The following is a 24,992-nucleotide window of genomic DNA, read 5'->3' as shown; positions in this document are numbered from 1 at the left end:
GGGCATGTAGCTAGACACTGTCCAAAGAATCTGAGGAACAAAGCTCTGGAAATAGGCTGTTTAAATGGCAAACAGTGTGAAGAACCCAAGGAAGAGCTACAAACCTTTAGCATCTGTTTATGTCAATCATCTACGGATTTTACATACAAAAAGGCTTGGGTAAATGGGAGGCAAGTGAGAGCCTTAATTGACTCAGGGAGTAAGCAAACTGCTGTACGGGTTGATTTAGTTACAACCGAGGACCTAGAGGATGCTGCTCTAGTTAGAGTCACATGTGTACATGGGGACAATGAAGTGTACCCCAAAATACCTGTACACATTAAAATCTGGGGTAAATCCTGTGAAATACCGTCAGCCATAATTCCTGGGCTCCCCGAAGAAGTTATTCTTGGGAGGGACTTACCTACCTTCTCAGATCTCTTACAGTAAACTCCACCTCTGTTTGGAGATTTATTACCCAGATTTGCTGGCAAGCAGACTACTATGCCCAGAATTCTCCAGTATGGGACTGCGAAAACTCTGTGCCTGTGAAACCTGAGATAACCCTTAAACCCCAATTCATGGGCTACTGTAGAGAGACTGGTAAAACCCCTACACCTCCACAAACACTGATCACAGTAAATTAATGGGACAGCTCTCGTCCGTGTTCTCTTCCAGATCTTGACAACTGGGTATCTGGACAAAGAACAGACATATCCATCTAGCATATGGGAAGAGAATGTGAGAAACCTGAAGGTGTCTCCTCTGCTAGACCCCAGGGAACTGTCATCGAGGTGGCCAGGACACGGCCATCACTACAGTATCAAGTTCCTGGAGGTGGACCAGTGCGGGAGGATCACCTGGATGGGGGTTCCTGAGGGAGTGGAAGTGGGACACCAATGAGTGAGACGCGGTACCCACTTCCTTATTTATAACACCTTTTCCCCATCCTACCCTGTAGGATATTCAGAAGCTCTACTCCCTGCCCCCTTTTCTGACACAAACACTTTCTTACACCACGAAAGACAACAGACTGACGCCAGGGCCGTTTACCTGACATGTCCCAACACAAGGGTCAGGCAGAGTCAGGCAATTGACAATCACACACACCTGACAGCCCTTTTGAACTGGGTATATATATGTGTATATATATGTATATATATGTATATATATATATATATATATAGTCTATTTTATGGTTGCCAAAATAATACAGCTGGTCTCTCAGAATAGTCTGCATGACACACGTTGTACCCTCTTCAATAAGAACATAGATGCATTTATCTAAACTTCCCTTACTTATCTGGCCTCATCACAATCTTGTCATTTATCTAAACTTCCCTTACTTATCTGGCCTCATCACAATCTTGTCTGCTTTTTCTGCCAATTTCCATTTTTAACCTAACATACCTAATTACCTCACTGTGAGATGCTGCCAAAGACTGTCTCCAATGTATCAGCCTCTGTTGCTTGTCTGAAAACTCTTGGCATGGTTCATAGCCCGCCACACCTGGCTTAGACCTGGAAACCCTTTTGAAATATATCTTTGTCTGACACTGTATTTTTCTTCAGGGGGATATTATTTATTGATTAAGCATCCCATACTTTGTATCCTTTATTCATAATATATCCTTACACACTTATGGTATGTGTGTGATATTTGAAGCACCCTTTATTTCCTGGGCCATCCCAACCCAAATATGCACAGTGCCATGTGCACTTTTTACTTTTAATGAAGGCAATCTAATCCTGATTTCTACAATGATGGAACTATTTCATCCTCCTATCATGTTATCTATATTCAGTTGAGGGGGGAGGGGTTGGCACACCCTAAACATTTCCCCCAACTGGTCGATATTCGACCAGTGTTCAATATTCAACCACTGCACCATTGTCCACCCTCCCCCATATGCAGTGTACCTATGCAACCCTATCTCAGTCACCCCCCTCAATGCAGTGCTCTATCTCAACATGGGTGGTATCATAAAAGACACTTTTAAAGAATCAATAGTGTCTTCAACCATATAGTATTTTCCTAATCTAAGATATATATGTATCTATGTGTGTATATATGTATATATATATATATATATATATATATATATATATATATATATATATATATATATATATATGATTTCTTCTCCCTCCCAACCCACAACAATTCCTTGGTCCATGCCCTCTCCCATGCACATTTAATTTTGTCTTCCATCTGCACATTTTCCACGCAATTCTTTATTCTCCTTATTCCAAGTCCAAGAACTTTCTCAATTTAGTCCATAATTTATTGTATTTGTCCTTTTGGCTGCTTTGCAGCAAGTTCAATGGCCCCTTAATTCAAAGGCCTATCTTTTTAGGATTCACTGTGGACTCGAACCATCAATCTGCTGATCTGAATAAAATAGTCAGTTGGGGGGCATGAGATTGTTTCTGGGGAACACAAGAATGGGGGAGTTTTATAAAGAGAGTCTTCAGTTTTAGTTGCAACTGGGCATCTGGCTGGGTCCCTCAAAACCCCTTTTCATGATGAGGGCTTTTCTCCCTGCTCGCAGGATCGGTTGCTTTTAATCACACGGAGTGCAGGTGCTACCCGTCCATCTGTAATATAAATATTGGGTGAGTTTTTTGAAGAATAAGTACATTTTTATCATCAGTACTTCCCTCCTCAACCCTAAGCTTTATGGGGACCATATCCCTTTTTTTTAAAGCACTCCTACCTCCTAAAAACAATTGCTACTGAATTTCCTCTTTTTCTTATGATAATGATTTGTTATTTATATAGCACCTTAAGCCAAATTGCTTTACAGAGAACATATTTACATACATTTATCATCCCAACCAATGTTGGTACTCTAATATAATAGAATGGCTGTTTTGTTCTCCCTTTCCTGCATATCTTAGTGTCACCTATGCTATATATACACTGGCTGATACCTGAGTGTGTCTATGACATGAGACCATAAAGCACATACATAATTGTTTTTCTTTCACTTTCACCATCTGGGCTCATACTCCATTTGTTTCCTTTATAGTGTGTTTATTTTCTAAGTGACAAAGGAAACATTTTCTCTGTGGTTGTGTCATTCTTCACACCACCAGAGTTACATTTTGTCCTTCTTTATGATAAAATAATAAAAGACAAAACAGACAACATAACAAATTCTAAACATTTTTTCAAAAAAGGATGTCGTCTTCTTCAGCCGCTCACCTTCTTTCTTCTTTTCGTATCAATAGCTAATATGGTGTCTTGCTCCCTGTAGAAACCAACATAGAGGCAAAGTCATGATAAACTAGCCAAGCGATCAGTTATTTCTGTAAAATAGGCCTGGTTTATTCATTTTTTCCTTCAATATGATGTTGCTGGGGTAATTTCTTTGTAGCCTCAGCTCAATAAAATGAAAAACTTGTTTTCTTGAAAAATGGAAACGACGGTGCACTTTAACTAGTCTTTTCTTTTGAATTATCATACATATAGTGGCAGGCCTGTTGTTAATCTTTTCTGCTATGCTGAAAATGTTCTCTGTACTTTTGTAGTCTTCCTCCTGATCGCGTGGGACCACGGTCTCTGCTTTCTTTGCTATATTTATTCTGTTAAACATAATTAAACATTTTTGCGGCCCTTCCTTCACTGATCTTACTTACCCGTGGTATTTGGAAATAAGCACTGATCCTATTAAGTGCATGCAAATGTGGCATATAGGCATACATGTTTTGCCTATCCGTAAAGTTTTGTGCATTTGCCAAATATACATATATGACATTCCTTATTGTCAGGATTACAAAAGGTTACCCCACCTTTTATCTAAGAGTCTTCTTTGTTCTCTTCAATAGATATGGCCATATTCACATATATGTACTATTCTGTGCTCACACCTGTTTACATCTTTCTTGGGGAACATTCTATCTATTTAAAAATACGGTATCCGTTACTACCTTTTTCTGTACTCACCTGGGTCCTCTTTCTCCTGATAATGATCAATGAGGTTATTCACACACTTATTGTGTCCACTGGTGCCTTTTCTTTTTCTACTTGTTCACTAGTATTTATCTTTGTCATAATGTTTCTTCCCATTATATCGCTATACTCCGCTAAGGTGACATAGACATTCCTCCTGCGCTCCAAAAATATCAATTATTTCATCTGTAATACATAAATCAACATTTTCATGTAAACATAAACAATGTTCTTGTTACTTACTCTCATGTGTTCTTTTGTGCAATTCTGCTATAGGTTCTCTCATACTGTAAGATCATTGTTGGCCGTCCATACCTTCTTGGCCTTTCATCAATCGCATTTATTTGATCAAATATACTACACTGATCAATTTAAACAGGCACCATTCTTTGCGGCTCATTGTTTGAAAATCAGGTTTATCCACACCTTCCTCCATCAACCTTGTGTCACAATGTTATGTGTGTTCCTCTATTTACACCTTCTATCAACTTGTATTATATTGTTGCTTTAATATTCATTAATTCATCCATTTTTTTGTTTATTTATTTCAACCACTGGATTGATGTCAATCTTTTGGTTAGGAACCTCTTACTTCAGTGCTTTAGTTTTAACTGTGTATTTTTATCTTGTATTTATTAGTCTAAACACAACCCAAACTCCTATACTGGACATAATAAAATCCCTCACAATGCATACTTTTATTTTGTCCCCTTATGTACATGTTTACTCCACTGTCTTAGTGGATGTACTGTCTTTTCTTTTTGTTACCTCTTCTGGGTATTTGATGTGCACTCTCCTACCGGGCCCTGCCAGTAGGAATCCTTACCACTCTCATATGAGGTGTTCTAGTGTGTACCCTTCCCGTTGCTTCTTGAGCCTGTACATTCAAGGTATCCTTATCCCTCTTCCATTTATAGTCCCCAAAAATACAGCTTCTCTTATATTGTGTTTCAGCAGGACATAATGTTTCTAACTGTTGTTCCTAATGTGTGTGTGTGGGTGAGTATCACTTCCGCTCTCCTCATAAGCATATCATGACAGGGACGCTAACTTAATTATCTCTATTTTTTCCCAATCGCATAAAAAATGTCTTCTCTTTTCATATCTCCAAATGCCACTTCTTTCTACTCCTTCAAATAAATCAATTCATCATGCATAATAGTAATCCATATTGTACTCAATAATTGTGCCAAGCCTTCCTTGTTTCTCCTTGTCAGCTCCCAGTCTGCTTGCACTTATTCATGAATATGTTTCATCTAAACAAACCTTGCATGAAATCTAAATATTGCACTCTGTATTCTTGAAAATCATACTAATCAGGATGTGTGCTCTATAAAAAAAATACTCCTTTGACCTAATAGCACACTCGTTTACATGTTCAGGCCTTAAAAATACTAGTGTGATTTCTTGTGTGTCTACATAACTAATCCCTTAAACTAGTGCATGTTATCTCCTATTTACTTACTGAGATCTTTCCACAATACAACTATTACTTTGTTATAAAATATATCATGCTTTTTTATCTATAGTGTGTGCAACCTTAGCCTTGGTGCGTTTGAGAGTACTTCCTCTCATTACTTGTTGATCCCCGTTCTAAATATAAATGTTTGCATCAATGCATGCACTTTTAACATTGTTGCTGAAAAAAGTGTTTTATTTTATTAATTCTTGCTATTCCCCATACATATTTACTGTGCTTAATCTAGTATCCTTTGCTATTGTGTTTTACATTTTATTCTCGGCGCATTTCTCACAAATTGTGTGATCTTGGGTAAAAAAAATGTAATCCCTCTATGCTGTACAATGGGGGAGATGCTGCCCCCCTCCTTGAAGCTTGCCTAAAATTTGCTGTAGCTTTGGTGCATATGCTTGAGTCTGCATGTGTAATATCCTTATGACTCTGCATTGTATTATGGTGCATATACCATTCCTCATCTCTCTCTCCTTAAGTACCAATATTCTCACTGTTCTAGTTACTTATAGTACTCTCCTGTGCTTTTATTTGCAATCTGTCTTACTTTTTCTATTTTTTATTTTATTATTATTATTGCATTTGTTTAAATTTAAACCTTTACAATACTCATTAGAAAGGAAGCAGAACAAATAACATCAAACATATATACAGTAAAAGATATCTGTCGTACTTTTGCTCTCCCAAAACTGTACCTTCTCATCCTCCCTCTCTCCTTCTGCAATCACTTTCCCATTTCTTTCTGCTGACATACTTCCTTGCCTTTTTTGTTACAAATTCTATGAAAATAAACTGTGTGCATCAGCTCTTCCTTTTTGTAGCGCACTAAAACATTTTAGCGAAGCAGCTTTCCTTTTTCCAAATTACTTTTCATCAATGTGTCTAGACATTTTAAAATGGTTTCTTTCCATTGCCTTTTTCTCATCTATGTAATTCACCTATGCATGTTTATGATATATGCTCCTACAAAATACCCCATTTATTACTTAATTAAAAAAAGCCTGTATTGCTTAAAATGAGATTAACAGATCAGGGGTGACCAAGTGTGTGCCTAACAGAGAAAGCATCAAGCATTAATTCCAAAATAACTAACAAACCCTTTGAAATGGGAAGTGGCGTGTGTAATTTTAAAATGTGATTTAATGGGATCAATCTAGTTCACATATGTGTAATGACTGGCGACAATTTCTAGTGTAAAACAGTAGACTCACAATATGGTTTAGTCACACATAGCTTTCTTGGCAAAACAACAATGTTTGAGAATATATACCTTTACTTAACTTTAATCAATCAAGGGCTTAGCCACCCCACAATATTATATATTTCAATCAAGTGCTCCTTCAGCACCTTGCTTCAACATAACATGCACAAATACCACTAAAAATGCTTTCCTCAAAACCTACTCAATTTTCAATTTCTTCAACTGGTGTTTGTCATATGAACCTAAACTGAGCTTCACTACTCAAGAAGCACAAGCATTACACGTGTGTTTCACAAACATCCCTAACAAACGAAAGTTAGTTCAATGAGTTCTGGTTGAAGGGTACATTTTCATAAGGGTGTCAGTCAGCCCTGGCTCACTTACAGGCTTTTACACAAAATATGAATATTTTCAAAATACACAATTCAATCATTATAATACTCTCTCTAGTAATAATGTTGAACCAAAATCACTCTACTACTATACAAAACATATTATGTTGTTCTAAAAAACTAAAAGTTACAAATTTAAAAAATAAATCTGTATTTGTTCTCAACAAATTATATGCATGGTCATACATGCATAAGCTCTAGCTCCACTCATTCATTTTCATTTTGCTCAATTTTCAGAAATTGTTTACTTATTTTTCTGTCTCAATGTTAGTACACACATATACATCTACACCACGGTTCTCCTTCATTCACAGACACTTGTCATTTCTCTAATCTACCCATATTTTCGCTGGTGTCTTATAAAAGTATGTCACTTTGCTAAAGAAAACAGCATTTTCCTAATTTCTCCTGCAGAAATGATTCACAGCTGCTTCAACACCAGAGCTCCCTCATGTTTTCACTCATCACTTGTCTTTCACAAGGAATGCAAGGAGCTGTTTTTCTGCAACTATTAATCACTTCCTTGCTTCGTGTCAGCTCTTAGCTCATCTTTGAAAAAGTCTTCAAACTCCCTAGTCTATTTCAAAGCAACAGAATGATGTATCCGTTTGAAACATAAATCTTGCGCTGCACAATATGTGTGGTTCCTTTCGACTATGCACACATTGTGCTTTAAAATAAATCAATTTCTATTTTCTTTTCACTCCTACGGCATGACATGTTCAAGCTGTCTTCATTTGTCCAAAGAGAAAATAGAATCACTGTTGTTTTAGCTCACAACCCAGCATGGAATGCTTTTAACTGCATGCTTTCCTAGCCAGAGAAATGCTCGCAGATTTTATTTCCACTACTGTTTTATGTCATTCTTGGTTTTATAATCTGAGTTTTATCTCTATGCATATGTTGATTTTATTTATTTTCAACCCCTTACTTGATGTCAATCCTTTGTTTAAAATGTGTAACACAAAGGGTGTTTTGCTTAGGTGCATGAGAAGAGTATCCTCCATAATGACAAGTCTCAATTGACTGTCAATACTTACCAGATCGTTAAATAAACCCTTTACTTTAACTTAAACCACCACTTTTAATATTTTAATACAACAAATATGAGCACGCACCATCAATTGCTGCTCAATCCTCTTATTTCAATTACCTATCTATTCTTTTGATTGGCGCCAATCATTTTGCTACACTTTACCTCTAATCACTGTTACCTTCTCAACTCTTCACAATTCTATCACTCCTCGATACTTTATTCAACAACAACATTTAGACTGGTCACACACTACATATTATAAAAGACCGTAATCACGCTTCGCTCGCCTTTATTTTTACCCTGTACAGGGTTTGAGACATCACCTTACACGGTCCTGACCTGTGTGTTTTTTATTTCTCTCTACTCCCGTTGGAGTTTGAAATGTCTCCTTCTAATTCCCTTGAATTAGGACTCCTAGGCGGTCTCTCTTATTTTCACAATATTTCCCGTTACTCAAAATGTATCACAATCACCTTAATCTGTACATAAACATGTTTATTCATTTTCTCCTGCCTCTGCCTTTCACAATACATACCATAATTCATAGATGCCAGGTGTGCTGTGCTGGCAGTCATGAGGACATGTTCTTGACAGAAATGACATCATACTGCAGTTTGTCACTCACCTATTATCTTTTCAGGCATTCTCCTCCTGCCCGCCGGCACATCACCACCAAGAAAAAGGGTCTTGGGTCGTTGACCCTGAATCTAATGAAAGACTAGGTCCCAAAGCTTGGGCGCTGCATGAACTGGGGGTCCTGCTTCCCATCTTCCATCAAGCACCAGACATCTATGAACACTTCTAAGAAAGAGACAAGAGAAAATCAGACGCTTGGGAGAATTTTAATCATAGTCTTTATTTGCTGGAATAACAAGACACACTCTAAAAGAAATGTTTTCCTTTATCCTACTTTATATTCTTTGAAGATGATGCAACATTTTTATGCAAATAACCACCTTGTACATGGTATGCTTCTGATAGGTCCCTTTATTCAGAGGAAAAAAACATTCCTTCAGTATCATTGGATAGCTTATTTTTATGAGTACAACAAGCCCACATTAGCATAGCTGGCATCCACAATTTGCTCTGACACATGAAACTGATATGCTTATTTTAGACTTGGCTGGACACAGCTATGACAGTGCTCAACTCCTGCCAAGAAAATGTTCATGCACCGATATCAAATTCCTATCTGATTGCTGAGGTCCTGTCCAGTTAGTTAGTGCTTTGTACTGTTGGAGAAATATATATATATATATATTCTGTTTCATGGTTGCCAAAATAATGCAGCTGGTCTCTCAGAATAGTCTGCATGACACACACTGTAACCTCTTGAATAAGAACACATATCAGTGTATCTAAACTTCTCTTACTTATCTGGCCTCATCACAATCTTGTCTGATTTTCTGCCAATTTCAATTTTTGACCTAACAAACCTGATTACCGCACTGCGAGATGCTGCCAAAGACTGTCTCCAATGTATCAGCCTTTGTAGCTTGTCTGAAAACTCTTGGCCTGGTTCCTAGCCTTCTACACCTGGTTTAGACCTGGAAACCATTTTGAAATAGATTTTTGTCTGACACTGTATTTTACTTCAGGGAGCTATTATTTATTTAATTAAGCATCTCTCACTTTGTATCCTTTTTTCATAATATATCCTTACACACTTATGGTATGTGTGTGATGTTTGAAGAACCCTTTGGTTCCTCGGCCATGCCAACCCAAATATGTGCAGTGCCATGTGCACTTTTCACTTTTAATAAAGGCAATTTAATCCTAATTTCTACAATGATGGAACTATTTGGTCTGCCTATCATGTTATCTATATTCAGTTGAGGAAACGAGGGGTTGGTACACCCTATACACTTTCCCTTTCCCACAGGGATAAAAGGTGGAGCACGAGAGCACACTTTGATTGATTGATTGATTGATTTATTTATTTATAGAGCGCTTTACACCAAGGCACTGGAGCAAGGCAGACTGCAAAATGAGACAGCTATTCCAGGACAGAAGTTCAAGAGGAGGAGAAAGGTGGACATAAGCGAAAGGACAACAAGGAGGGACATGCCCTTGCCCTTTCCAAACCAGACCCGCAAAGTCTCTGTGAAAGGAAACATAAGGCCGGGAACAACCGCTAGCTTGTGGTGTAGCAGATGTCAACGGTGCACGGAGTCTCCTACACTGATAATCAAGTCAGGGAGAGACGCTTGCTACCGTGGTACCGTCCTTGACTCCAGTGACAAGAAATACCAAACAGGTCATCACAGCCGGTGAGTCAAAGGGAGAACTGATAGTAAAGGGAACTGTGTTGAGCGAAGGTTGCAAATGACAGCATAATGTAAACGGAAAGAACAAAGACTTTGGGCCTCATTACGACCCTGGCGCTAAGTGAAAAACGATGGCGGTATATGGTTACCGCCATCGTTTTCCGCTAGGTCCGATCATGACCCGTGACCGTTAACTATGATGCCATTAGCGGTATCGTAGTTAACGCTGCCGCTAACTGCGCCAAGGGCGCGCGCACGCGACCTCCCACACCGTACTTAGCGCCATGGCGGAAAGGTACGCGAATGCCGACCCAAGCGGACATGCACCTAACGCCATCACCCAGCCCGTTAAGTACCTTACAGCTATGGTGCTAATTACGCCATCGCGAACCAACCGTAAATGGCCATGTAAAGTGAATGCAGCTGCCACAGGTGCACAGAAACAGCACAGATGAAGGCAATACAGACTCAGGAAGTACAAAAAGAGCACACCCCACCCCTTCCCACACCCAGTCACACTCCACAATGATACCAATATGACTAGCAATGTTGGGGCTGGAGGACCTGATAGCAATGCAAGTGCTACAACAGCAACAACAACAACAGGCAGCACAGAGGAGACGCAGGAGGAGAAGGAGGGCAAGGCAGGCCCAGCAAGCCCCACCAGCACAGCCAGTGCCACCACGCAGCCAGCCCCCAATCCCACGCATCAGAGCCAATCCATTCAACCTCACTGCTGAGCAGATCCACACCCTGTACCGTTTGGACCGGGACACCATCACCGCCATCGTAGACATAACACACAACGACATCGTCAGCATGATAGAAACTCCAACCGCCATCCCACCCCGACTGAAGGTAATGTCTGTACTCCACTTCCTGGCCACAGGCACCTACCAGCACACAGTGGGGCACTTGCATGGCATTTCACAACCATTATTCTCATGAACACTCATCCAAGTGCTCGATGCCCTCCTCAAGCACACAGACGACCACATCTCCTTACCACGGACTGCCCAGGAGATTGCAAACACCAAAGTGGGTTTCCATGCACTAGCCGGCATACCTGGTTGCATTGGTGCCATCGACTGCAACCATGTGGAATTGGTGGTTCCACTTGCCATGGAGGTACCGTACCGCAACCAGAAACAGTTCCACTCAATCAACGTGCAAATGGTCTGTGACTCCAACAAGATCATCACACATTGTTGTGCCCGATTCCCCGGAGCAACCGATGATTCTATGGTCCTGAGGAACTCCACAATACCACGCTACATGGAGCGACATGCAGGCCCAAGATCCTGGCTACTCGGTGAGTCCAATGTCATGACCATGGAAATGTGAAGTGGGTAAGTGAATGACGTACCGATGCATACTCCACCTGGCTGAAAGGGGGGGGAATGATGCATACTCCACCTGGCTGAAAGGGGGGGGGTGATGCATACTCCACCTGGCTGAAAGGGGAGAGGGGGGAATGATGCATACTCCACCTGGCTGAAAGGGGGGGGGATGATGCATGCTCCACCTGGCTGAAAGGGGGGGGGGAATGATGCATACTCCACCTGGCTGAAAGGGGGGAGGGTGATGCATACTCCAACTGGCTGAAAGGGGGGGGAATGATGCATACTGCAATTGGCTGTGAGTAGCAGAGAGAACGGAGACAGATGATACCCTAAAGCAACCCAAACTCCACCCAACACCAGTAAAGCCAATACCCAATGTATGCAGCCCTACCATGTGAATGAGGTTGTATCCCAACCATGACACAACCATCTGCAAGTGCAGTCTACCAATTCAGACCACATTGTCAACAATGAAAAGCATCTACATGCACGTCACCAAACACCATCAACCGATAGGCCTGTCCCCCATAACTGCCCACAAAGGAGGCACATGACGGACAGAAACATCAACACACCATTACACAGACAACAGGGCCCCCAAAATGTCCCTGTCTACATCAGCATTGCTCACTGGGGTCATGATGAGGCCCACAGCAATGTTGCAATGATGTGCGCATTGCCATCACAGGACATGTGCCAGGCCAACTAACCAAACGGCATGAACGGACACAGTGGATGGGCACTCACAATGCACTCCACCCCTCTGCATGCATTGGGTGATGGCATGCAAAACAGGCCATGGGAGCCATGAGCATATACTGGTTGCATTGTGTGAATCAATTAGTGCATGTAGAATTGAGCCAAAGTAACAGTTGGATGCAAGCCATGGTGGCACATCATGTTCTTGATCAGACGTCATGACTGACACATACATTCTCGCCTGCATACAGGTGATGCAGGCTATCCCCTGAAGAGGCGGCTCCTTACACCAGTCCGGAACCCGCAGAACCAGCACGAGGAGGACTTCAACCGTGCACATACACGTACCCGTGTGGTCATAGAGCAGACATTCGGCCTATTGAAGGCACGGTTCCGATGCCTCAGCAGGTCTGGTGGGGCACTCCTGTACCGCCATGAGAAGGTGCCAAAGATCGTCATGGCATGTGTCATGCTACACAATATGTGTGTCAGACGGAATATGCCCCTGCCCCCGACGCAGAACTGCAACCACCTGACGATGAGGATGAGGAGGGTGCAGATGGGGCGGCACCCCATGGAGGAGGCGATGCACAGGAGGGGCGTGCAATGCGCCAAAATATCATCGACCACTGCTTCTAGCACACACGGCTGGTGTGTATCACATGGAGACTGCACTTGGGGCACTGTGTGTCTCTGGGACATGCTCACTGTGGACTGTACACCAATAAAGCACACATATGCAATGGAAATGTCCACACATTTCATTTCGGAAAAGCAAAAAGTGTATTTCAATCATAAAACGTCGTGACACACCCCCTCCCACCTCCCCCCTGCCCCCTGCACACCCCAACACACCCCCTCCCACCTCCCCCCTCCCCTCTGCACACCCCAACACACCCCCTCCCACCTCCCCCCTCCCCCCTGCACACCCCAACACACCCCCTCCCCCCTGCACACCCCAACACACCCCATGTAAGTGTCAACAGATGCCTGTGACAGTGGCCACAGGCTGTTACAAGCCCCCTCTCCCGGCCCCCGGGGCACCCCTGGCTGTGGAGCGCAGGTTCCGTCCGGAACGTCGGACGGGGCTGCTCTGTGTAGAACTGGCAGCGGAGGATGTCCCTGCCTGCCCCCGTGCATGCACGTCCTGTAGGGTGTGGGTGAGCTCGGTGAGCGCACGACGCAACCCGGCAAGTTCACCACAAATGTCCCTAGACATGGCCTGAATAGCATCCCTCAGGGTGGCAGTGCTCTGCGCTATTTCGGCCCTTAGGGTCTCTGTGGCCTGTTCAATGGTTGCCCTAGCCCCCACACATTCCGCAGCATGCTCAGTCAGCATCGTGGACAGATGTTGCTGCCGTTGTATGATGTCCTCGAGGGACTTCTGCCCCTGCTGGGCCATGCCCAGTGCTGGTGGTGTGATGGAGGGGCTGCTCCCCTCCTGTGGACTGAGGACTGGGCATGGGGTAGAAGGCCACTCCTCTTCCTCTGTGTGCCCCTGTGTGTGATCCTCATGGGGGCTGGCATTTGACAAACAGGGGGAATGTAGAAGGTCAGTGGGGCTTCTGACTTTGTGCTCCTCAATGTCAGAGTCTGAACATGCAGCAATTGCAGCTGTTTCACCCATGTTGCTGCTGGCCGCAGACCCGGTGCCTTCTGTGGCAGGCAATGTTGGTACAGGTGGAGCTGCTGCTGCTGGCCTGCTGCCTACTGGGGTGCTTGCCGGTGGGCCGTCCGGTTTGCTTGCAGTGGATTCTGCTTGTTGTGGGGTCTGCCTCACTGCAGCTGAGGTTGAGGGTGCGGGGATGGTATTATTGGCCTTCTTGGCTCTCTTCGTCGCAGGGGTGTCCTGGTCCTCGGGGTGTGAATCTGTGCCTGTGGTGGAGCAAAGGAGGGAGGGCGTTATTGATGGGTCTGCGGACTTTGGAATGACAATGATTGACATGAATCTGGTCAGTAAATGAGGCAGATTTCAGGCAGGGCCATGCAGGTTGTCTCCTTTTTGTGTGGAATGTGGATGCAGGTATGTGGGTGGCAGCAGTGTATACAGGGTGGAGCTCGCATGTGGCTATGGGCAGTGTCGAGCTAATGTGTTGCATTTACACACTAGGGCAACATTGAGCTACACATGAATGGACTGCAGTGACTATGGCATGTCTTGTTTGAGGCATCTACCTTCATCGCCTGATGTCGGAACTCCCCTTTCCATCCCTCCGACGCCTTCAATGCCTTCCATGCCAATCGTGGTTGCACAAATCTCCCACGGTTGGAGTTTCAGTGGGGATTCCGAACCTCCACCGGTACCCAGGGCAAGGTTGCGGTTCGCAGAGATGACGGCTCTGACCCGTATGCAAAGGTCATCCCAGCGCTTCCTGCACTGCTGTGGGGTGCGGGGTACGGTCCCCACCGCGCTGACGCGCTCGGCCACCAGGGCCCATATGGCCTTCTTTTTTGCTATCGCTGGCCTGGTCATTTCCGGCGAGAAAACGACAGCTGCATTGTCTTGCAGGGTCTCCGCAAGCATGCAGAGTTCCTCCCGGGTAAATCTTTCCTGGCGCTGGTGGTCACATCCCTTCTTAACAACTTTAGGCATTTTTGGGTGGTTGGATGGGTGGGTGATGGGTTGGGACAGGTGTCAGGGTTGGATCTGGTGTTGTTCGGAAGGATGGCAATGGATTGTGTTTTTAAAGATGGCCGACATGCTGTTTCCCGTTCCGCCGCGATGACGCTATTTCCGGTTCTGCTTTTTACGGTGACCGCTAATTGCGGCCACCGCTAATTACGGTGGCCGCTAATTACGGTGGCCGCTACTTACGGTGGCGGAAGTGCACCTTGCTCGCCCTACGATGCCGGTAGGGGCCCTTTCCGCCATGGCGTTATTTACATTACCGCCATGGCGTAATGCTCGTGCGCGATGGGTCGTAATGTGGCGCTCTTTACGCCATCGGCCCACGGCGTAAACGCTCATTACGCCATGGCGGTAATGTCGGCAGATTACCGCCTGGGTCGTAATGAGGCCCTTTGTGTGTTAAGGAACTGTTGAAAAAATTCAGGGAGAGACCAGCTGCAGAGTGGTCCAGTGTCACATGGGGCTCATTCAGAAGGTTCTGTCCGACCCCCGTTTTGTTAAAACTACAGATCCCAGAAGGCCCTTGGAGAGCCGATGCAAAAGGTCAAAGTGGTCCCACAAGGGTCGAGTAAATCCCCCTTATTCAATCGAAAGTCTTTGACCCATAACCAAGCTGAAAGAGGTAAGTGTGAACACAATGGAGGGATGTCAAAAGAAAGCTAGGGGAAGGGAACCACGCTTTCTGATGAGATTGTGTCAGAATGGCTATGTGAACCTGACGGAGGGATGCCAGGAGGAAGCTAAGTGAAATGAATCCCACATTGTGTTAAAATCAAGGTGAACTGTTGAGTGAGGCAAATTGTGAACCCAGCTGACGGATGCCTGCAAAACGGGGTGAAGTACGATAACCGTGTGAACATTGTGTTGACAAGAGTGAACCTGGCTGAGGGATGTCCACAGAGAAAGATTGTTTAAAAAGACATTGAGACTTAAGAATACGAATTGAATGATCTGAGAAAAAGGCTGTAGTGAACCCGACTGAGGGAGACTAACACTGAGAGAACAACAATCAAAGCCCGACTGAGGGGCGCCAAGAAGAAAGCTAAGGGAGGTGAATCCTGTACTGTGTAAAGCCAAGGGAAGGCTAAGGCAAGTGAACCCCACCTTGTGATAAAATCCAAATGACCTGTATCATTTGGCAAATATGAACCTGATCGAGGGATGCCTGTGAATTAGGGTGAACGGTAACACACCCGTGAACATTGTGGTAACAAATATGAACCCGACTGAGTGAGGCCCACGTAGCAAGGATGATCACCCAACATTAAGATTTATTGAAGATACTATTTGTTTGTTGTTTATGGTCCATCAGGCCTTCTAAGGGAGTGGTCTTTAAACTTTTCAGGCCTGGGCCGTCCCCATCAAAATGGGGGCAGGCCGGGCCCCCCAAAAATGCCAAATGGACAGTAAGTCCAAATGGCTATGAACTATTGTGCTCCGTCACCGCACCCTACTCTCAATATAGTCCCCAGGCTCCACCGCCTGCTCCCATCACAGTCTCTGGGCACTTTCATCCCACTCCTATCCAGTGCCTGGGCTCTCTCCACCCCACCACAGACCCTGGGCTCTCCCCACCCTGCTCCCACCACTATCCCATGGCTCCCGCCCATCCGGCTCCCACCACGTCCCTCGGCTCCCCCACCCTGCTACCAGCACAGTTCCAGGGCCAATGGTGGCTGGTGATTTTTTTAAGTGGAGGGGCATACACATTTCCCCCAGATATGCCATAGCGACCGAGCGTAGCGTGGGAGCCCAAACTAATCAAGGAGGGTTCGGGGGGTTTCTCCTCTGGGAATTGTTTTTTAAATAATGGGTTAAAATATTGCATTTTAGAGCACACTTTAAAAAAAATTGGGTAAAAAGACAAACAGTTTGCAATTGGTGCTGGGAGGCCCAGGGGGCAGGCATGATCTTTTTTTTACTGGACGTCTAGATGTAAAGTAAAAAGATACCATCCCTATCCCCTGGGCCCCACAGTGCATAACACAATCAACATGATTATGTGTGTATGCACGATGCTGAGGGGCCCAGGGGGAAAGTATGGTGTTTGTGGTGTTTTTGACTGGACATCTATTATAGATGTCCAGTAAAGAAAATACCATCCCTGTCTCCTGAGCTCTACAGCGCCTCAGAAGGAGAGCTGATATTGGCAGGTTGGTAGGGGAATTGTGCAACAAAGACATTTTAAAAATGCCTTTGTTGTACAATCTTCCTCCCCCCCACTCGCCAAAATCAGCTCCATAGACCAACACAAACACACACACAGCAAGCACTTTATCATTCACATGAGCACCCATCATCATACACTCACTCATAGCACAAGCATACATGCATCCATACACATATTTAAATAAAAAATGAATTAACATAAACTTACCTTCTGCCCCAGTCCTGATGTTTCCTCCCCAGCATTTTAGCTCCTGCATCATGAACAGGAATTGGGACGCAAGGGCTTCCTGGTTCCTACACATGTGTGCTGGAGCCTGCTTATGGGTGCTGCAACACCCCGCTCCAGGCTGCTCTGACCATATTTGCGAGGAGGCACACAAGCTCCCCCTTGCACATACAGACATGCAATGAAAAGGGAAGCTCAGAATACACCTCCCATCCCGGAAAACCCTCTTACCGGAAGAAGCACCAAAGACAATATGGCCACCGATCGTATGAACTCACACCAATTCCCACTGCTCCCACAATGGACAATTACCATGAAAGATACCCTCTCAGCAGGCCCTACAAACCTCCAGCAGTACGAACCCTACCCAGAGTGGACGAAGATGCACAAGAGGGAGCTGGGGACAGCTACATGGACATAATCGACTAAAGCACCGAGAAGCCATGCATCAAGTCGTTAGAAACATCACATCGGCTTAGCTACGTCAGACATGATGCACACGTGCCATCCGTACATTCGGGACACTCACACACCCAACTACATGAAGAACACATGTGTACAGCTCTATAAGTTAGAGGACAGTGACATATACATAAGGTTTGTTCGCTGTAATAAACCACAGTTGTACCTTGCTACTTGTGTGGACCTTGCATTATTTTGGGAAAGGAAGGAGTTAGGTCTTCCATGAGTTCGGCATCCGCGGACTCCTAACAAAGGCTCTGCCTGCCTGGGGGTCCACCCTAACAAGTTGGAGGCACTGCTGAGATAGTTTTTGTGCCCGGCCAGAAGCTTCCTCCTTAGCTATCGGACCTGGAAGGCTGCAGGACCCTCGCGGGAATTGCGAGATAACCGGACAGCGCAACCAGAGATAGGCCATCGGGAGCCGTCTTGAGAATATATCCCACCCGCAGTCAGCACGGTGTCCAAGCAGACTAGAAGGGAGAAACAAGCAGTTGATGGGGAGCCAGCGGGCAAGCAGCGTCGACGAACGCAGAGCGTAAGTAGTGGTCCACATAAAAAGCAACGTGTTGTGTGAGTGGGTTTCAGGCATGCAGGAGGAGGGAGGTGTTAACTGTGATTTTGTGAGTTATGGTTGTGAATAGTGGTGATCGAATAGTGGTAGCACGTGCATGACAGCAGGGACTGGAGCGGAGGTAGGAGTCCCTTTTCTATGTCTACAGAACGTTCGGTCTTAGAGGTGAAAGGTTCTGGTGAACAAGCAGGACTATTGACTTGATAGGCTTGGACTATAGACATATGTACATTAGGTATCCCTATGAAGTGGGCATTTTAGCTTGAAGCATAGATGTCAGTATCCCCGTAAGTGTTAGCTGGAGCCATCCTAGATTGCAGAAGATGGATTAGCTGTTTAAGTCTCCTGGAGAGAGGCATGTGACGTGTTAGGCGACGTGGCAGGTGCAGTTAATCACGAGAAATAAAAGAGTATACTCCACCCCGGAGAGTTGGGAAGACAGCTGTGGGGATCGTGGGTTGTGGGTTTTCTGTGCGGGTTTGAAGCAACGGGTCGGTGTTCTGTGTATGTGTATGTACAAATTGTCTGTTCATCTGGTCAAACTTTAGCTTGGTGACATCACCCATAGGTCGGTGCATAGAACGGTGTGTTGTAACGGTGAGGAGTTAGCATTGCGGCATTGGGATTGGTATAGAGGTGAACCAGTGGCGGTGCATGGACCGCACATGCGCACAATTGAGGTAGTGTGCCAGAAAACGGCAGCGCTTGTGAAGGAAGGGCTGTACATGGAGTACGCCATGTTAGGGGCAGATCCGCGGAGGCTCATAATAAGCAAAGTGATAAATGATTGCATTTAACGTTTGTCCCTTGACAGCGGACTATCAAAATCCTCGACTAGAGGTCAGGTTAAAAATAAAAATACATGCATCAAACATACAGCAGGTGGGGGTTATGTACAGCAGGGCTGTAACACCCATACAACACATGTGCAAGACCCTTCCCCCGTATAAGGATAAGATAGTGAAATACTGTGTACAATGGTCCAAAGGTATGGAAGGAAAGATAGCAAGACCTTGGCTGCCTAACAGCAGTTTCTCCAAAAACGTGTTTCAATCACTGCTGACCCAGTTACAGAGCACCTACAAGGGAAAGAAATTATCGAACCGAAATGCAAATATTTGAACTGTGGCGTATGTTCCAGGAGGACAGGTCATGGATGATGAGCCAGCAGGAGGTAAAGGAGGAGGGATCAGACCCTTCTGCTCTGCCTGCAGCTCCGCCTAGTATAGTGTCTGATGATGCAGATGAGGAAGAGGGCATATACTCATTAAGAGAACTAAAAGCAGCCGAGGGGTATTCAAACCCTACGTATAAACCACCCCATATGCTAAAAACGAACAACATCAAGGTTTAGGGCAGGTGGCCACCAGCTCCGATCTCGACGAGGGGGTGCTGTGGCACGCGAAAACAGAGTTCGTGGGAATAGGGGCAGAGGAGTGGATAGCAGCACAGATACTTCTAAAATTAAAGGGGACGACTACCGGGGCGGCCGAAAGGGCCAACAAAGGCAATAGAGAGCTTGGAGTTGAGACAAGGATGTTGTGGAAGGGCAACGCAGGTAGAGGGGGAGGAGAAGCAACAAGGGGATGAGGAAGCAAGACTAGAACGTGAGGACAGGGAGTGGAAACAAGAATTAGCAAAGGAACTGGAGCTTCAGGAGCAGGGACAGAGAGAGCACTTGGCAGTGTTAGAAAGGGAACAAAGGGACATAGTGGAGAGGGACACGAAAGAGGAAAGACTAAGGGAAGAGATGGATAAGAAGAGGGAGGAAATAGAGAAGCTGGGAGAAGAGGAAAAGGAGATGGAAATGGCGTTATGGATGAAGAAAATATTATCGCAAGCAACTCGTAAGTATGAGGAGAAATGGCTGAAGCAGTTGAGGTTGTAAAGATTGGCAAGGGAGCAGTGTAGGGAAGATGAAGATGCGCAAGTATTAAGACGGGTAGGTGACCAGGTCGCCTTAGAATTGGATAGGAAAAGGAGAGATGAGGAGAAGCAACAGGAATGAGGCAGTGTAAATGTACCTAAGGAAGGCCCAGTCGGGAATGGCGCTGCATGCCTAGGAGTACAGGAAAGGGAGAACAAAAGTAAACTAACAGACATTGATCTTAATGCACCACACAACCCCAACCTAATCACATGAAAATTAATCTTTTTAAATGGGTTCTGAAGCCACATGGATGAAGAGTCCGACCATGACGACGGCCATAATGATGAGGAGAGGGAGGGGCCCAGCAAACTCTACCTCACAAGGACAGGTGAAGGGACCTTGTGGGAGGGCAGGTCACAGGAACAGAGGAGAGGAGAGCACGGCACAGACAAGCCAACACAAGGCATAGCAGAAGTGGTAGCCCCACAGACACCATACAATAACAGGCTACGGGATCTCCCAAGGCGTAGGAGGGATGAAGCAATGATTAAACAATCCAGGGGACATGCCTGTTACAGGGGGCAACAGCTTGGGGTACATGACCAACTACAACAGACACCTGCAGTAGAGCAGATAGACTTATGTCCAGGTATCGAGGATGAGAGAGGGCCCGTCCTGATCAGGCAGTACAGATGGACACCAGAGGTGAGAGCAGCATACTCACAAATGCCTTTACTAGAGCGGGGAGGGGCAAGCACACAGACAAGGACAACGTCAAGTACCGATTCCCCTCATTAAGTGCTGGGGCGGGGAGGTGGATCTATGAAATAGAGAACCTGACTGCAGGACACAGACTGGCAGTGGGTGACATAATAGAACTGCTGGTCTCCATACTGGGTGATGAAGCTGACAACATTTGGAAAAGGGCAGGGTTCCCAGTGGTGACTATACAAAATACAGCCTATGACGGGTCACCACTCGCCAATTGTAGAGCTGCAGTATGGCAATATCCACACAATATCCCGATACGTCAGACATAGGGGCTTTTACATCAGGCAAGATGCGTGACGACGAGGACCCTGTTAATTACATTCAAGAGATTCAAGAGTTTTGGTGCCTTGAAATTCGAGAGCTGTGTGACAAAACAATAGCATTCTTTTATCACATCTTGAAACAAGGGTTACCAGAGCAGGTACATAAATGTTTGAAAAAGTTAGTGGGGATGGAGGCAAAGGTGTGGCCAGAAATACAGTTCACCATAGTACACCATTGCAGGTTATGGCAGGAGAAAGCAAAACAAAAGGCAGAAGAGAGAAAAACAGATGAAGCAAAGTTAGTGCAAAAGAAATTATCAAAATATGCACTGGAAGGAGCACTAATAACGAGCCCTTACCCACAAACACAAGCACTGGCCACTTTACCTCAACCCCCGTACCAACAACAGACTGCGTCCAACCTCATACAACAATACACACCACCCATGGGAGGAGGGCGTATGGGAAGGGGTGGATGTTCACAGAATTACCGAGGGTGGGGAGGTTCCCAAAGGGGGGGAGGTTTCTAACCTCAATCACACCAACCCATGGGGGTTCAGGGGATACACACAGCAAATGTCACAGGGACCAGGAGAGGGAGGTGGAGGATTCCCATGGCAAGCGAGGGAGCCACCCGAGTGCTTGACCTACGGGCAGCAAGGACACATTTCCCATCCATGAAGAAAAAGGGGGTACAACAAGGGTGGAGAGAACAAGGACAGCAGGGCTACCAAAGGGGACAGGACGAGGTTTTACCCTCAAGACATGCAGCAACAAGGACATGTACAGAACATACAACAGTAGGCCACACACACAGTACAGATACAGCATCAGGCTGCACCAACAACACCCATGATAGCACCCCAAGCAACAACACCACAAATGACAGCACCATTACCCCAATATCCACAGGCAGCACAACAGTTAACACAATTACAGGAGCATCACCCCCCAGAACCCATGGACACAATGGCAACTGTATCTGTCAGGCGGATGGGAGGAGTTACTATAGTAGGGAACAACCCATACACAGGGAATGGACTATCATTGTACCCACAACAGGACAGCCCACAGACAAACTTGTGTCCCATCATGTCGGTCACACCCAATCCTGCAGAGGAATCTTGCATAAGGGTAGCGATAGGTGACAAAACGTTTTCCTTTCTTGTTCACACTGGGGCGACTAGGTCGTGCATCCGGGAAGGGACATTTGCATTCCCAGGCGATGCCATGAACACTCAAGGATTCTCTGGGGCTCGAGAAGGGGTTCCATTTACTGATAACATCTCCTTATCTATAGGAAATCACAACTTATCTTTACCCTTATTTTACTCCAAACAAGCACCTGTAAACATATTGGGCCGCGACATAATGAGCAGACTGAACATGACCGTCTCGCATTCACAGACTATGGCATAGTATGCTCCACACCAGGAATACACATGCTCACTCTAAGGCAGATTGTTCAAGCATATTGTGGGAACACAGTACAGAGGGGGGAACCATCAGACCCTGAAATGAGGATCTGGCCAAGGTACCCGACACACTATGGACAACAAGTCCCTATGATGTGGAATGCATCAAAAGCATAGTTGGAATGAAGATCAAATTGAAACCTGGAGCAATCTTGCCAAGGTTCAAACAATACCCACTGACCAAAGAAGCAGATGTGGGCATTTATGAAACTATCAATGTCCTCATTGATTGAGGCATTCTAGTACCATCAGAATCTCCATGCAACACCGCAGTGTACCCGGTGTGCAAAGCCAACAGAGGGTCATGGCATATTTATACAGGATTTACGAGCTCTTAACAACATTGTAGAGGCAGAATACCCTGTATCAGCACACCCTGCAACGATCCTATGTGGCATTTTTCTCAGTACCATTACACCTAGATTCACAAGATTTGACCAGCTTCATGTACCGCAATCAGAAATGGAAACACAATAGATTAACACAAGGGTACTGCGAATCACCATCCATCTTTAATAGAGTGATACAAATGGATTTAGGGAACATTCAGACAGAAAGCACTGTCTTGCAGTACGTAGATGATATCCCCATCTGCAGCCAAACCGAGGAAGAGTGCAGAAAAGACTCAGTGCTCATGTTCACAGTACTGGCAGAAAATGGCTACAAGGTAGACAAGGCCAAACTCCAGTACTGTCAGAAGGAAGTGCTGTATATTGGACAGTTGATTTCCAAAAATAGGAGGCACATTGCCCCAAAAACGAGCTCAAACTATCCTTAACACTCCACAACCTAAAACAGTGAGAGAGTTACATCAGTTCCTCGGCTTATGCAACTATTGCAGAGCATGGGTTTTTGACTACAGTACCTATACATGTCCACTCCTCACCGCCCTCAAAGAAGCACAGAGAGAGGCAAAGCCACTGGGGTGGACAGGACAAATGACTGAGGCATTCAACAAGCTGAAAGAGGCAATATGCACAGCTCCAGTGGTAGGGACCCCAAATTACAAAAAGCAATTGTTCCTGTTTTCACACACCAACGGTGTGGTTATGAAAGCAGTACTGACCAAAAAACAAGCATGGGCCATAAGCCAATTGCTTACTGCAGTGGACAACTTGAACCAATAATGAGAGGACATTATCTGTGTGAACAATCATTTGCTGCTGCAGCATTCACGGTAAAAAGGGCCTCAACAATAACAATGGGGTGCACAACCACCCTTTATGTGGAACACGCCCTCTTTGCGATACTGCATAAGCCAAAAAGCAGGTTGACAACCCAGTGAGCATCAGGTTACGAGATAACACTATCAAAGGCAGAGCTGAAGATAGTAAGATGCAAAAATGTAAACCCAGCACTATTTATGACAGATGTCTACCAACCAGGAGAGTGGGCCCATGGTTGTACCAAGAACATAGAATTCTTCACTGAGACATGCAAGGTAGAGGAAGATGCACTTGAGGGAGGAGAGGTACTGTACATTGATGGGTCTTCAACTATTGATCAAAGTGATGGGATCAGAAGAACTGGAGTTGGTGTAGTGAGATTAAAGGAAGATTGGACAAGCGAGGTGGTAGTGAGTGCTTGATTACCTCCCCATTATTCAGCACAAGCAGCAGAATTAGTAGCACTAATATTGGCCCTGAAAATATGTGAAGGAAAGAGTGTGACGATATACTCAGACAGCGCTTACGTCACCTCAACAGTACATTTGGGATTGGCCAGGTGGCTCAGGAGAGGGTTCAGGAGAGCCGATGGAACTCCAGTACAGCATGCCTTGTTGTTAGGAGAGCTGATCAAAGTAATAACATACCCACAGGAGCTAGCATTAGTGAAGTGTCAATAAGGCAGCAGACTATGAGGCAAAATGTGCTTCATACTTTGGAGAACTGTAAAAGGAAGGGGGGTGAGACAAATGTTGTTGAAGGAAGGCTACAATTACTTACCAGAAACTCAGATAATGGAACTGCAAGGAGCCGCACCAAAAAATGAGAAGGAACTCTGGGTAAAGAGAGGATATATAATGTCCCCTACAGATGCCCTATGGTGACAAAACAACACAGGGAAAGTGGTCATGCCACTTGCATTACTAAAACAGCATTAACACAGTTGCATCACTCCAAACACACAGGGAAAGTGGTAATAGCAGCACGCATTGGAGAATCATGGTTCTGTCCCAACCTAAATGAAAATGTAGCTAACTTCATCAGTAA

General features: G+C 45.1%; 1 long non-coding RNA gene across 1 annotated transcript in view; it reads right to left on the bottom strand.

Moving 5' to 3' along the window:
* Nucleotides 1-3,060: 3,060 nt before the first annotated feature.
* Nucleotides 3,061-24,992, bottom strand: part of LOC138576774 (uncharacterized) — a 169,547-nt gene continuing 147,615 nt past the window's right edge. Inside the window, exons 2-3 of the long non-coding RNA XR_011303968.1 lie at nt 8,660-8,835; nt 3,061-3,233 (exon numbers count right to left, since the gene is read on the bottom strand). This is a non-coding gene — a long non-coding RNA (uncharacterized lncRNA). The remainder of the gene's footprint in view (nt 3,234-8,659; nt 8,836-24,992) is intronic.

Source organism: Ambystoma mexicanum, chromosome 1p, assembly GCF_040938575.1.
Source record: "Ambystoma mexicanum isolate Mex_15411 chromosome 1p, UKY_AmexF1_1, whole genome shotgun sequence".
Classification (NCBI taxonomy): domain Eukaryota; kingdom Metazoa; phylum Chordata; class Amphibia; order Caudata; family Ambystomatidae; genus Ambystoma; species Ambystoma mexicanum.
Note: the sequence above shows the minus strand (reverse complement) of the source record. Positions and strands in the feature narration are given on the sequence as shown.